Source organism: Gymnoscopelus braueri (genome assembly GCF_963280865.1).
Source record: "Gymnoscopelus braueri genome assembly, chromosome: 16".
Lineage (NCBI taxonomy): Eukaryota > Metazoa > Chordata > Actinopteri > Myctophiformes > Myctophidae > Gymnoscopelus > Gymnoscopelus braueri.
Window position 1 is genome coordinate 1,041,011 of NC_137616.1, and position 13,751 is coordinate 1,054,761.

Here is a 13,751-nt window from a genome sequence, read left to right on the forward strand (position 1 = left end):
GTGTAGTTGATTATTACCAGTGGTTCTCAATTATGTTTATGTCATGGACCCTCAAATTAACAAACAATGTATTTATCCCTAACCCCCATCTGAAAATGTTTTGTGCCAGGGAGCCCCGTACCAGATTTGTGGTGTAGTGTTTCAAAAAATATATGGCAGTGCGGCCACCCTACTCACTGTACCCTGTACATGTATGTTTAAAATAAAAGCATGAATATATTAACCTGTCTATTATTTTTAATAGCTTAGTATTGATGCACAACATGTATGATTATGAAACACAACTGTATACATAATTATACAATATATGTTGCCCCCCCCCCCCCAGGGGGTCCCTGCTCCATCTCCCCAAAAAAGAAAACGTTGAAGACCCCTGGCCCCCGGTGCTTCTTTTGGGCTTGTTTTCCTAGACCTGGTTGCTTATTTCTCTCACACAATCTGGCAACACTGCCAGAGACGATTTTTATACAGTCTATGGACGATACATGCCGCTGTTTAGACGCCTCAATAAAATCATACAGTGTGCTAAAAAAATCCGAATTGATTGGATAAAAACCTGTGATATGTCTTCTTTTATATTCCTGAACCGATTATCTGACAAAGGACACAATCGTTCAAAAATAGTGTTTGTTCACAAGCTGGTCCAGCTGGCTGGCATAGACGACTTCATCTGTGTTCCGTGAGCAGAAATAACGGAGCAGAAATAAGACTTCCGGTTGACGATCTCTTCAGAATAAGAGTACCCTCTAGAGTAAAAAGAAACCATTGAAAACCATTGAAAAACGGTTCATTTGCACATTAAAACTATAAATTAAGCATTTAAACGAAGCTATATAACACATATTATGTTACTGTGTAACAAAAACGGATTTAAAACATTAATAATTTATCTAAATGGATAAATGCTGTTCAAAGGAGTGCATAGCCTATACAAATTGGACACTGGACAGGAGACGGAGCTTAGTGCCGGAACTTCTGAGGTACGCACGCGTTCGGGGAGACCCCCTCTACACCGCCACACTCTCCGCTAAGCGGCACTAAGGTGTAGAAAACAGTGGCGGGCCGTCCAGTGAGGTCAAGGGTCAGAAAAGGGCCTTTTTCAGTGCATAGCCTATACAAATTGGACACTGGACAGGAGACGGAGCTTAGTGCCGGAACTTGCAAGGTACGCACGCGTACGGGGAGACCCCCTCTACACCGCCACACTCTCCGCTAAGCGGCACAGGTGTATTTTGAAAAGTGGCGGGCCGTCCAGTGAGGTCAGGGGTCAGAAAAGGGCCTTTTTCAGTGCATAGCCTATACAAATTGGACACTGGACAGGAGACGAAGCTTAGTGCCGGAACTTCTGAGGTACGCACGCGTTCGGGGAGACCCCCTCTACACCGCCACACTCTCCGCTAAGCGGCACAGATGTATTTTGAAAAGTGGCGGGCCGTCCAGTGAGGTCAAGGGTCAGAAAAGGGCCTTTTTCAGTGCATAGCCTATACAAATTGGACACTGGACAGGAGACGGAGCTTAGTGCCGGAACTTGCAAGGTACGCACGCGTTCGGGGAGACCCCCTCTACACCGCCACACTCTCCGCTAAGCGGCACAGGTGTATTTTGAAAAGTGGCGGGCCGTCCAGTGAGGTCAGGGGTCAGAAAAGGGCCTTTTTCAGTGCATAGCCTATACAAATTGGACACTGGACAGGAGACGGAGCTTAGTGCCGGAACTTCTGAGGTACGCACGTGTTCGGGGAGACCCCCTCTACACCGCCACACTCTCCGCTAAGCGGCACAGGTGTATTTTGAAAAGTGGCGGGCCGTCCAGTGAGGTCAAGGGTCAGAAAAGGGCCTTTTTCAGTGCATAGCCTATACAAATTGGACACTGGACAGGAGACGGAGCTTAGTGCCGGAACTTGCAAGGTACGCACGCGTTCGGGGAGACCCCCTCTACACCGCCACACTCTCCGCTAAGCGGCACAGGTGTATTTTGAAAAGTGGCGGGCCGTCCAGTGAGGTCAAGGGTCAGAAAAGGGCCTTTTTCAGTGCATAGCCTATACAAATTGGACACTGGACAGGAGACGGAGCTTAGTGCCGGAACTTGCAAGGTACGCACGCGTTCGGGGAGACCCCCTCTACACCGCCACACTCTCCGCTAAGCGGCACAGGTGTATTTTGAAAAGTGGCGGGCCGTCCAGTGAGGTCAGGGGTCAGAAAAGGGCCTTTTTCAGTGCATAGCCTATACAAATTGGACACTGGACAGGAGACGGAGCTTAGTGCCGGAACTTCTGAGGTACGCACGTGTTCGGGGAGACCCCCTCTACACCGCCACACTCTCCGCTAAGCGGCACAGGTGTATTTTGAAAAGTGGCGGGCCGTCCAGTGAGGTCAAGGGTCAGAAAAGGGCCTTTTTCAGTGCATAGGCTATACAAATTGGACACTGGACAGGAGACGGAGCTTAGTGCCGGAACTTGCAAGGTACGCACGCGTACGGGGAGACCCCCTCTACACCGCCACACTCTCCGCTAAGCGGCACAGGTGTATTTTGAAAAGTGGCGGGCCGTCCAGTGAGGTCAAGGGTCAGAAAAGGGCCTTTTTCAGTGCATAGCCTATACAAATTGGACACTGGACAGGAGACGGAGCTTAGTGCCGGAACTTGCAAGGTACGCACGCATTCGGGGAGACCCCCTCTACACCGCCACACTCTCCGCTAAGCGGCACAGGTGTATTTTGAAAAGTGGCGGGCCGTCCAGTGAGGTCAGGGGTCAGAAAAGGGCCTTTTTCAGTGCATAGCCTATACAAATTGGACACTGGACAGGAGACGGAGCTTAGTGCCGGAACTTGCAAGGTACGCACGCGTTCGGGGAGACCCCCTCTACACCGCCACACTCTCCGCTAAGCGGCACAGGTGTATTTTGAAAAGTGGCGGGCCGTCCAGTGAGGTCAGGGGTCAGAAAAGGGCCTTTTTCAGTGCATAGCCTATACAAATTGGACACTGGACAGGAGACGGAGCTTAGTGCCGGAACTTCTGAGGTACGCACGTGTTCGGGGAGACCCCCTCTACACCGCCACACTCTCCGCTAAGCGGCACAGGTGTATTTTGAAAAGTGGCGGGCCGTCCAGTGAGGTCAAGGGTCAGAAAAGGGCCTTTTTCAGTGCATAGCCTATACAAATTGGACACTGGACAGGAGACGGAGCTTAGTGCCGGAACTTGCAAGGTACGCACGCGTACGGGGAGACCCCCTCTACACCGCCACACTCTCCGCTAAGCGGCACAGGTGTATTTTGAAAAGTGGCGGGCCGTCCAGTGAGGTCAAGGGTCAGAAAAGGGCCTTTTTCAGTGCATAGCCTATACAAATTGGACACTGGACAGGAGACGGAGCTTAGTGCCGGAACTTGCAAAAAAATACCTTAACCAGGTCTTGCTCATACACACGTAGTGAATCCATTATCACAACATCTAATGCTATAACATCACCCTTCACTGTCTTTTTTGAGAAATCTACCGCGATGGCTCCCCAATGGGACTTATTTGCGTTGACAGGCAATATCACCAACTCATAATTCCACCAATTGCCTGATGCTCGTGGTACATCTGGCAGGACACTGATGTCATCACACCAAGTACTCTGTAACTGTTGGCTGACAAAAGTGCTGGGACAAATATACGCTTTTTTTTCAACACCAGAAAGCAAGAGCTGATGGTACTCATCGATCGTCTTATCACTCAGCCACCCGTTATTCTTCACAGTTGGCTTTGAAATGGGTCTCACTTTTCTATCCCTTGTCTGCTTGGGTTGTTTGCATCTGGCTGTGCATTTATGTTTTAGTTTGACCTGCGGAAAGTTGATTAGTTTCACACTATTCGTTTTTTCGTATGACACGACAAAGAAACTAGCTGTGGTCAGTATTTTTTGCATCAGCTCAAAGGTATAGCCTGCTGTGTCATTGGATGCATTTGTCATGATATGCCATTGCTGGTCTTTACAGGTGTATAATGACACATATGGTGACTTATCAAAAAATGCACAAATACTGGACACAGCATAATCATTTTGGTGGTACAGACAGGAGAGAGTGAACGTTTTTGGAATTTCTGCACCAGATCTTAGCAGGAGAAGTAAAGACTGTGGGCTGTGAATTACTTTATAGGTTGATAAGCTTAAGTCCTGCTTACATGTTTTACATTGGTCAAGTTGAGCAGGAAATGTTTTTGCAACTGCATCCAAGATGCCTTTTTGTGACACTTCAAGTGGCTGCACTATGAGTTGTGACTTGTTCTTTCTAGATGGTACGGCCTGGTCACCACATTGAGTACAAATATAGCGACCAAGACTTTTAAGGCAAAGCAGGTCATTTCCAAGGAAAGGAGCCCCAAGTGTGTCATCCACAAAGCTGTCTAATATGTGGCACACGTCTGTCATAGAAAATTGCCGAGACACTAATGACACCACCTGAGTGTTGGCAACATTGAGTTTCTCAAGCGCTTTGTTAAACAATGCTGGGGACTGCGCTGCTGCTGCTGCTGCTGCTGCTGCTCATGCTGCTGCTGCAAGCCGTGTGTGACATTTTTGGAAAGCAGATGTCTGTTTTAGAAATGTTAGTATTGGTAATGGTATGGCTTCAAACATATTGTGATTTGGTCTTTCATTGCAAAAAAACACATCCACACCATGGCCAATATCTTCCAAATTGTCCTCTATTGTGATGCCAGCATTAAGTGATGCATCATTACATTTCACATAGAAATAAATGTACCCATGTGGTTTTGCCAATTGCAATGCATTTGCTGGTTGAAGGATGTTTATATTTGTATCATCTGCTCTAATTACAACATTGTCATAAAGCAAATGTGCCCAGAAGTGTCCGGCTTTGGCCACTGAGCCTACATGACAAATGATTGAGCCCAACTTATACTTAATTTTACTGCTGTCACGAATGGGAATTTCGATTATATCAGATTGGGACTACAGGCGTGTGGAGCACCGTCCCACCATTATCAACACGGGACACAGAAAGAGTAATGACATCAGGAGCATCAATCCAACATATTTGTCTCTTCATTGCTGAACCACATGCTGTACATCTCTGTTGACCTTCACCTTCCATGATTGTGTGTTCGAAAAGAGAATTGAGGGACTCACATTTCTGTGTCAGCGGTAATGCAAAAACAGTAGGCGCGCATGAAATGCTTTCAACTTTCGATGCACATTTTTTACAGATGTCTGTATGTTTTGCCATAGCAGTTGTTTGGACACTACAATCATGCAACCAGATTAATAATTTGTGTATCAAATCTAGTGGGTCATTGTGCATTGACAAGGACAACGCTGGGATGCTCTTGACTAATTCTTGAGTGACACCATGGATTGTTTTAGCATGAAATGTGTGCCCTGGATTTTGAAAAAATATATCATCAACTGCAGTGTCATATGAATTGTCTTTTCGATCATGCTCTTTATCAATAATTCCTGCAATTCCTGGCAGCTTCTGTGTTTCATACTTAATGCGGCCAATACTAGCTTCCACCTCGCTGGAGTTCCTTTTGCTACCAAGTACAATACAAGCAGCAGATACTATATTACCTGCTTGTTTCAGTGTTTTGGCATTAACTAAAGCGCTGAAGATGAACATAGCCAATTTAAACCTATAATCTCTATTAAAGTACTGTTGTTTGCAAATGTGACTTGCCTGTTTCATCAGATGACTCTTACATGCTCGTATGGTACAAAAACATGGCTTGTATGTTTTTCTGATGGTAGCAATAGAAAAGTTGTGATTAGCAAAACGTATTATACAGTAAGGATTTGATTCCTTCAGCTTTCTGGCAAATAACTCTTGCCATTCATACCTCTTAAAAGTCTTACTTCCTTTGGCTCTGTAGGAGTGAAAAAGTTCCTATTCGGAAGCCTGCAAAGTAAAGCTAGTAGGTTCAAGGGCACAGTGTTTGAAGGGTCCTAGTGTTGCACCAGGTCCCATGACACTCTGAACAGTACTTTCATCTAGAGTCTGCATTTGTCATCCTCTTCAAGACTATTCAATTTACACTCACGTCCTATGTTAGGCTGACCCACCACAGATTGATTGCCAGACTGATCAAGCTGTTCATCTACAGGGCACTCATGAAGTGCATAGGACTGTTCTATTTCCACAAACGGCTCTTGTAGGGCCGAAACATAGTCTACAGGGCTTTCATGAAGTGCAGGGGAGTGATCTGTTTCACGTTCCACAAAAGGCTGTTCAACTACAGGGCTGTCTTGCACTACCAACTTTTCCTCCTCTCCATGGTGCACAAATGGCTTAGGCTGCACCTGAACACGGCAATTTCTTTCTGTATATAGAATCCCCTGTGTCAATGCCTCATGATTGCAAGTGGTGGATAAACAGGCATAAGTGAGAGTATCAAAGTCTCGACTCGGTGAAACTCCCACACAGTCCATATGATACCAGCCTCCACAGAGATTACATTCAAGCATAGCTTTTGCTGGGTCATTTGTTTTTTCACAAATGCAATAGACAGTTTTTTTTTGTTTGTTTTTTGGCCTCACCCACTCATCACCTAGTGTATGTTTGGCATTTCTTTTGCCCACATGCATTTTCATGGGTGTAGCAGATGTATTAGCTTGTAGAACCTCTGCAGCTATCTTGTCAGCTTTATCTGAATATGCACTAATATGTTTCTTCTCTGTGGTCAAGGTATCACCACTATCTGGACATCCACTATTGTCATCCATATCCTGGATGTTCCCAATATCAACTGAACAAGCAAGAGTATTTTGGTCTCCCTCATCAAACAGATTAATAAGGCCTTTCACATCACCTCTATTTGCTTGCCAAATTTGACGGAGACGTTTAACAGAAAGCATCTCTCTTTTTTGTGAACTAATTGGCCAACCAAGTTCTATTGCAACATCTCTCCAGAAGCTGACATTGTCTCTGTCTGTGTGTTGTTTTTGCATTGCGTGTATTGCTTTAGCAATGGGAAGATAATTCGTATCGTCTTTCTGTCTATTTTTGTGTTTCAAAGCAAAGTCTTTGCTGCCACCACATAATTTCAACTTGTTATTATCTGTACGATTTGTGACTTTAAGCCCAGCTCCAAAAGCTTTGCACCGTGGTACATTGCATGTTGTACCCGTTTATTATACATTTGAGTGATGTTTGCATTTAGGTACGTTGCACGCAGTACCATTTTATACTTTTGAGTGTGGTTTGCACTTCCTAGAACTTCCACATTTTTACAGTTTTGCATGATTTGTGTTTGAATAATGAGTGCTGTTATTAACACACACACACACACACATAAAGTAAATTGATCAAATCTGTGACTACTAAACTACTAAAGTAGCCTCTCAGTCCACCTTAAGACAATTGGCAATGTTTAAAAACAAATATTGGAAACTTTATTTATTTATTTTTTTGATAATTTGTACACTGTTTTATTAGTAAAGAGTAATTAAAAGGTCTTTTTTTTAAACTTTCAAAGCCTTGTCTGTATTCTTTTATTGTGTGTGGTTGTGTGGGGTTGTGTGGGGTTGCGTCCAATGACCGCGTTTGCGTTTCTGACCCCTGACCTCACTGGACGGCCCGCCACTTTTTTCTACACCTTAGTGCCGCTTAGCGGAGAGTGTGGCGGTGTAGAGGGGGTCTCCCCGAACGCGTGCGTACCTTGCAAGTTCCGGCACTAAGCTCCGTCTCCTGTCCAGTGTCCAATTTGTATAGGCTATGCACTGAAAAAGGCCCTTTTCTGACCCCTGACCTCACTGGACGGCCCGCCACTTTTCAAAATACACCTGTGCCGCTTAGCGGAGAGTGTGGCGGTGTAGAGGGGGTCTCCCCGAACGCGTGCGTACCTTGCAAGTTCCGGCACTAAGCTCCGTCTCCTGTCCAGTGTCCAATTTGTATAGGCTATGCACTGAAAAAGGCCCTTTTCTGACCCCTGACCTCACTGGACGGCCCGCCACTTTTCAAAATACACCTGTGCCGCTTAGCGGAGAGTGTGGCGGTGTAGAGGGGGTCTCCCCGAACGCGTGCGTACCTTGCAAGTTCCGGCACTAAGCTCCGTCTCCTGTCCAGTGTCCAATTTGTATAGGCTATGCACTGAAAAAGGCCCTTTTCTGACCCTTGACCTCACTGGACGGCCCGCCACTTTTCAAAATACACCTGTGCCGCTTAGCGGAGAGTGTGGCGGTGTAGAGGGGGTCTCCCCGAACGCGTGCGTACCTCAGAAGTTCCGGCACTAAGCTCCGTCTCCTGTCCAGTGTCCAATTTGTATAGGCTATGCACTGAAAAAGGCCCTTTTCTGACCCCTGACCTCACTGGACGGCCCGCCACTTTTCAAAATACACCTGTGCCGCTTAGTGGAGAGTGTGGCGGTGTAGAGGGGGTCTCCCCGAACGCGTGCGTACCTTGCAAGTTCCGGCACTAAGCTCCGTCTCCTGTCCAGTGTCCAATTTGTATAGGCTATGCACTGAAAAAGGCCCTTTTCTGACCCTTGACCTCACTGGACGGCCCGCCACTTTTCAAAATACACCTGTGCCGCTTAGCGGAGAGTGTGGCGGTGTAGAGGGGGTCTCCCCGAACACGTGCGTACCGCAGAAGTTCCGGCACTAAGCTCCGTCTCCTGTCCAGTGTCCAATTTGTATAGGCTATGCACTGAAAAAGGCCCTTTTCTGACCCCTGACCTCACTGGACGGCCCGCCACTTTTCAAAATACACCTGTGCCGCTTAGCGGAGAGTGTGGCGGTGTAGAGGGGGTCTCCCCGAACGCGTGCGTACCTCAGAAGTTCCGGCACTAAGCTCCGTCTCCTGTCCAGTGTCCAATTTGTATAGGCTATGCACTGAAAAAGGCCCTTTTCTGACCCCTGACCTCACTGGACGGCCCGCCACTTTTCAAAATACACCTGTGCCGCTTAGCGGAGAGTGTGGCGGTGTAGAGGGGGTCTCCCCGAACGCGTGCGTACCTTGCAAGTTCCGGCACTAAGCACCGTCTCCTGTCCAGTGTCCAATTTGTATAGGCTATGCACTGAAAAAGGCCCTTTTCTGACCCCTGACCTCACTGGACGGCCCGCCACTTTTGTCTACACCTTAGTGCCGCTTAGCGGAGAGTGTGGCGGTGTAGAGGGGGTCTCCCCGAACGCGTGCGTACCTCGGAAGTTCCGGCACTAAGCACCGTCTCCTGTCCAGTGTCCAATTTGTATAGGCTATGCACTGAAAAAGGCCCTTTTCTGACCCCTGACCTCACTGGACGGCCCGCCACTTTTGTCTACACCTTAGTGCCGCTTAGCGGAGAGTGTGGCGGTGTAGAGGGGGTCTCCCCGAACGCGTGCGTACCTCGGAAGTTCCGGCACTAAGCACCGTAATTATGTAATTCTAGGCATCTGCTTTAAAATCAGGGTTGGACTGATAACTTAATTATTACCTAACTACAGCAGAATGAAAGGAGAGACATTTAGCAGGGAAAAACGAAAGCAATAATATAAGGTTTTCAGGTTACACTTTACACTTGCAGGACAAACATTAATTAGAGAATGCATGCTTAACCATTCAAAGTGTTTCTAACCTAAATGCAGTGGTTTTCAAACCTTTGAATAAATTCCTGTTACAAATGGCCCATATTTAGGTGTGAAGTGCACATTTGATGGGGGTCAATAGCCTCAATCTGGAACAACCTGGCACTTAGAAGTGATCTAAGCCAATTAAAAAGACATACTGTACATCATAAATGTATTTTTTATATGCAATTGTGTCCTTTTTTTAAACTTGCCACTTGGAAGTGTTTTAGTATGAGCCATTTAAAAGGCATACATCATAATGTATTTTTAAAATAGATTTGTGTCTTTTAAAAAATATTAAAAAATGTAGATCTTATTTTGAAGGCAACCGGAAGCCTTATTTCTGCTAGCTCGAAAACCGGAAGTCCAATTTCTGCTCACGGAACGGAGCTGACGACTTCATTGTATTTCACCAAACTTCCTGTTCCAGTTCAAGCAATGGCGTCGGCCCGCCCCCTAGGCTGTCCCTACCTTCTTTTCTAATTACCTTGGTTCTGCTCAAAAGAAGGTGAAGACGTAAACGTCATTTTCACTATCACGCATTTCCAGCCGGCAGATTCGTCACACTGGGGCGTTTCAGGCAGTGGTGGAAAAAGTACTCAAATTCTTTGCTGATAGCAAATAGCAGATCCACAAGCTCACAATGCGTCGCGATGCGACGCGTTGTGAGCTTGTAGATCTGCTATTTTCAAATAGCCTAGGTATAAAATAGGGCTATAGAGGTTAATGTACGTTTTACAATATAATAATTTATATCTGAAAAGTAACTAGTAACTAAAGTTTTCAAATAATTGTAGTGGAGTAAAAGTACAATATTTGCCTCTGAGATGTGGAGCAGAAGTAAGTATTGGAAATTGGAAATATTCAGGTAAAGTACAAATACCTCAACATTGTAGGCCTACTTAAGTACAGTACTTATCTTAAGTAAATGTACTTACTTTCCACCACTGGTTTCAGGTTGGATATTCACCCAGTTGGATATTCGAACATTGTTATAATTTATAGATTGCAATTTTTGTCCTAAACAAAAGCACCCAAATAGACCAAAATACATCATAATGTTCTTAACCCATGCCTACGATGCACACCCTTTATTTTGCCCATTTTCCTTCAAACGATATTTTTTTAATGAATTTATTAAATCTAATAAATTCAATAACTTTAAAAAGATAGAGATTCCTTGGTTTTGCTTCTTTCTGTGGCTTTAAAACAGCACACTGCTGGAGCATTGGTGGTGCCATGCTGCCTCCCACTGGTTGTTTGGGGAATTACACACAACTTTGTGGAAAATATGAGGGGGAAATAACTTATTATTATAATCACTTATAAACTATAACTTTAGACACTTTTTAAAAGTTAAAATGTTTCCATTAAGTCCTTCTAATGAGCCTATAGTACTAGTAGGTGAATCATAATAAATGATTCTCACAAATGATTATATTTATTATATGAATTAAATTAATACAATTAATAACATTAATATATGTATCAACCCTGCATACTCTCTGATGTGTTTTTTGATTGATTGAATACTTTGTTTAGAAGTTTGCAGGAAAAAAACATGAAAGTAGGCTACACTTTAAATACAAGGTCAAGGTGGAACCAAATGGAACCTCATGGGTCCATTTGGTTCGATCTGTACACTCAGAGTTACAGTATAGATTGGGGTTCCCAAAGAAAAAAAAAAGAAAAAGAAAAACAAGGTTCCATTTGTATCCTTTCAGAGTCACAGACCCACCCAATTCACTGCTTTAATGTCCCCTCAACTCCAGTCCAAGGGTTCCCAAAATAATATATTTAAACTGGGGTGGGGAGGGACCCCCCAAAACAATCATATTTGAAATGGGGACCCCCCACCTTGACAAGCACTTGGAATTTCAGTTTGACTCAGTTCCACAGATAAATATTGTGAAAATGGTCGAATGTTGTGAGCTGTGAGTTTCACATTGTTTGCCTCTTTCTTGAATTTGGCCAATTTGGTATTAAAAACGTCTTAACAGTCCTTAAATTGTCACTTTAGAAATGTGCAGATACCCATTCACTTACACTGTATGTTGGTTTGTTTACTTTTGAGTGAGAAAACAATGTTGCACATTAAGCTAATCATCTGGGAACCCCCCCAAATAATTTTAGGACCCCCCTGGGGGTCCCAACCCCCAGTTTTGGAACCACTGACCTAGACCACCTGTTGGGGACAGCTACATATTAACTGTAATTATTATGAATAACTTGAATAACACCCCTACATATTAACTGTAATTATCAATGAATAACTGTAATAACACCCCAGTAACCATAGTAGACTGTATCTATTATTAATAACTTTAATGACACCCCAGTAACCCTAACCCATACATACTAGACTGTAACTGTTATTAATAACTTTAATAACACCCCAGTAACCCTAACTATAAAATAATAAAGCCAACTTTGGAAGCCAATGTTAGCCAATCAGGATGGAATATGAAGAATCGGACAGATCCGTCTTGATCACATGGCTATAGATATGTTACAGGGAAATTGGCCCAACAGTATAAAATGGTATCATCAGCATATAAATGTACATTGCAATCTTTCAGATCCTTTGCGATATCATTTATATAAATGGTGAAGAGAACCGGTCCTAGGATTGAACTTTGTGGGACACAACAGGTAAAAGTGCAGAGTGGACCTTTCCAGCTTTTACACATTGCTGTCTATCAGAGAGGTAGTTGTGAAACCATTTAAGACTACTAGAGTCACAGCCAATGTTTTGCAGCCTGCGCAAGACCAGGGAATGGTCCACAGTATCAAATGCTTTTGACAAATCAATGAACAGAGCTGCACATTGCATTTTCTTATCTACTGCAGACACAATATCATTTTAGATCAAGGATGTAGCGGAGATGGTACTATGGTTAGCCCTACAACCAGATTGATGAGGACTCAATAGTGAGTGTGTAGGTAAAAACCCTTTGAGTTGTTCACATATTAAGGATTCAAGTGTTTTTGATAAACATGACAATTTAGAAATAGGCCGATAGTTATTTAGATCTGTTTTGTCTCCTCCTTTGTGCAAAGGAGCAACATTCCACACTTTTGGGATAGTAGGCCTACCTGATCAAATTGATCGATTAAAAATGTGTAATGGGTTTAGAAATTAATAGGGCAGAAAGCTGGCGAAGGTAAGGATCCAAGCCGTCTTCACCAGTTGCTTTTTTTTGGGTCAATAGCTGAAAGTGCTCTATTAGTAGGGGGTACTAAGTGAAAAATCGTTACGCGGCGGATAAAAGCATGAAATTTGATACAGATGTCCCTTGGGTCATCCTAAAACATCCTAGAAGGGGTGCCCAAAAAAATCTTAAACAGGAAGTGAGTTATGGACAAAATCCAAAATGGCCACCTAAACTGTTGACCGTTGACTCAAAAGACACCAAAATAATCTCCAAAAAGCATAAAATGTGGCACACATGTCCCTTGGGTCATCCTAAGACATCCTAGAAGGGGTGCCCCAAAAAATCTGAAACAGGAAGTGAGTTATTGACCAAATTGAAAATGGCCGCCTAGTGTTGTCGATTGACTCAAAAGACAACTAAAGAATCTCCAAAAAGTATAAAATGTGTCACACATGTCCCTTGGGTCATCCTAAGACATCCTAGAAGGGGTGCCCAAAAAAGTCTTCAACAGGAAGTGAGTTATTGACTAAATTGAAAATGGCCGCCTACAGTGCTGGCGATTGACTCAAAAAGCCTATAGAATCTCCAAAAAGCATACAATTTGGCACATATGTCCCTTGGGTCATCCTAACACATCCTAGAAGGGGTGCCCAAAATAATCTGAAACAGGAAGTGAGTTATTGACTAAATTGAAAATGGCCGCCTACAGTGTTGAAAGATGATGCAAGATACCTAAAGAATCTCATAAAAGCATGAAATGTGGTACAAATGTCCCTTGGGTGATCTGAACGCATCCTACAAGGGGTGCCCAAAAAGGTTTTAAACAGGAAGTGACCGCCTAAAGCAGTTGACACAAAAGAAAACATAAAGGGACGTCATAAAAGTGTATAATTTGGTACGTACATTGAGTGCTTCTTAATATATCCTAGAAGAGGTTATTTATTTGCTTGTTTATTAAACTTTTTAGGAAGGGACCATGTTGAAGAAATTCTAAATGGCTGTTTAAACAGTTGACCATGGCAGTCTGCATATTATGCAGACTCAATACGACAGGTTATGC

The 13,751-nt window shown here is 44.0% G+C and overlaps 1 protein-coding gene across 1 annotated transcript in view; it reads right to left on the bottom strand.

The window, feature by feature from the left end:
* tnfaip2a (tumor necrosis factor, alpha-induced protein 2a) overlaps positions 1–13,751 on the bottom strand; it is a 389,724-nt gene that overhangs the window by 67,403 nt on the left and 308,570 nt on the right. The gene's annotated exons all lie outside the window — the stretch shown is intronic.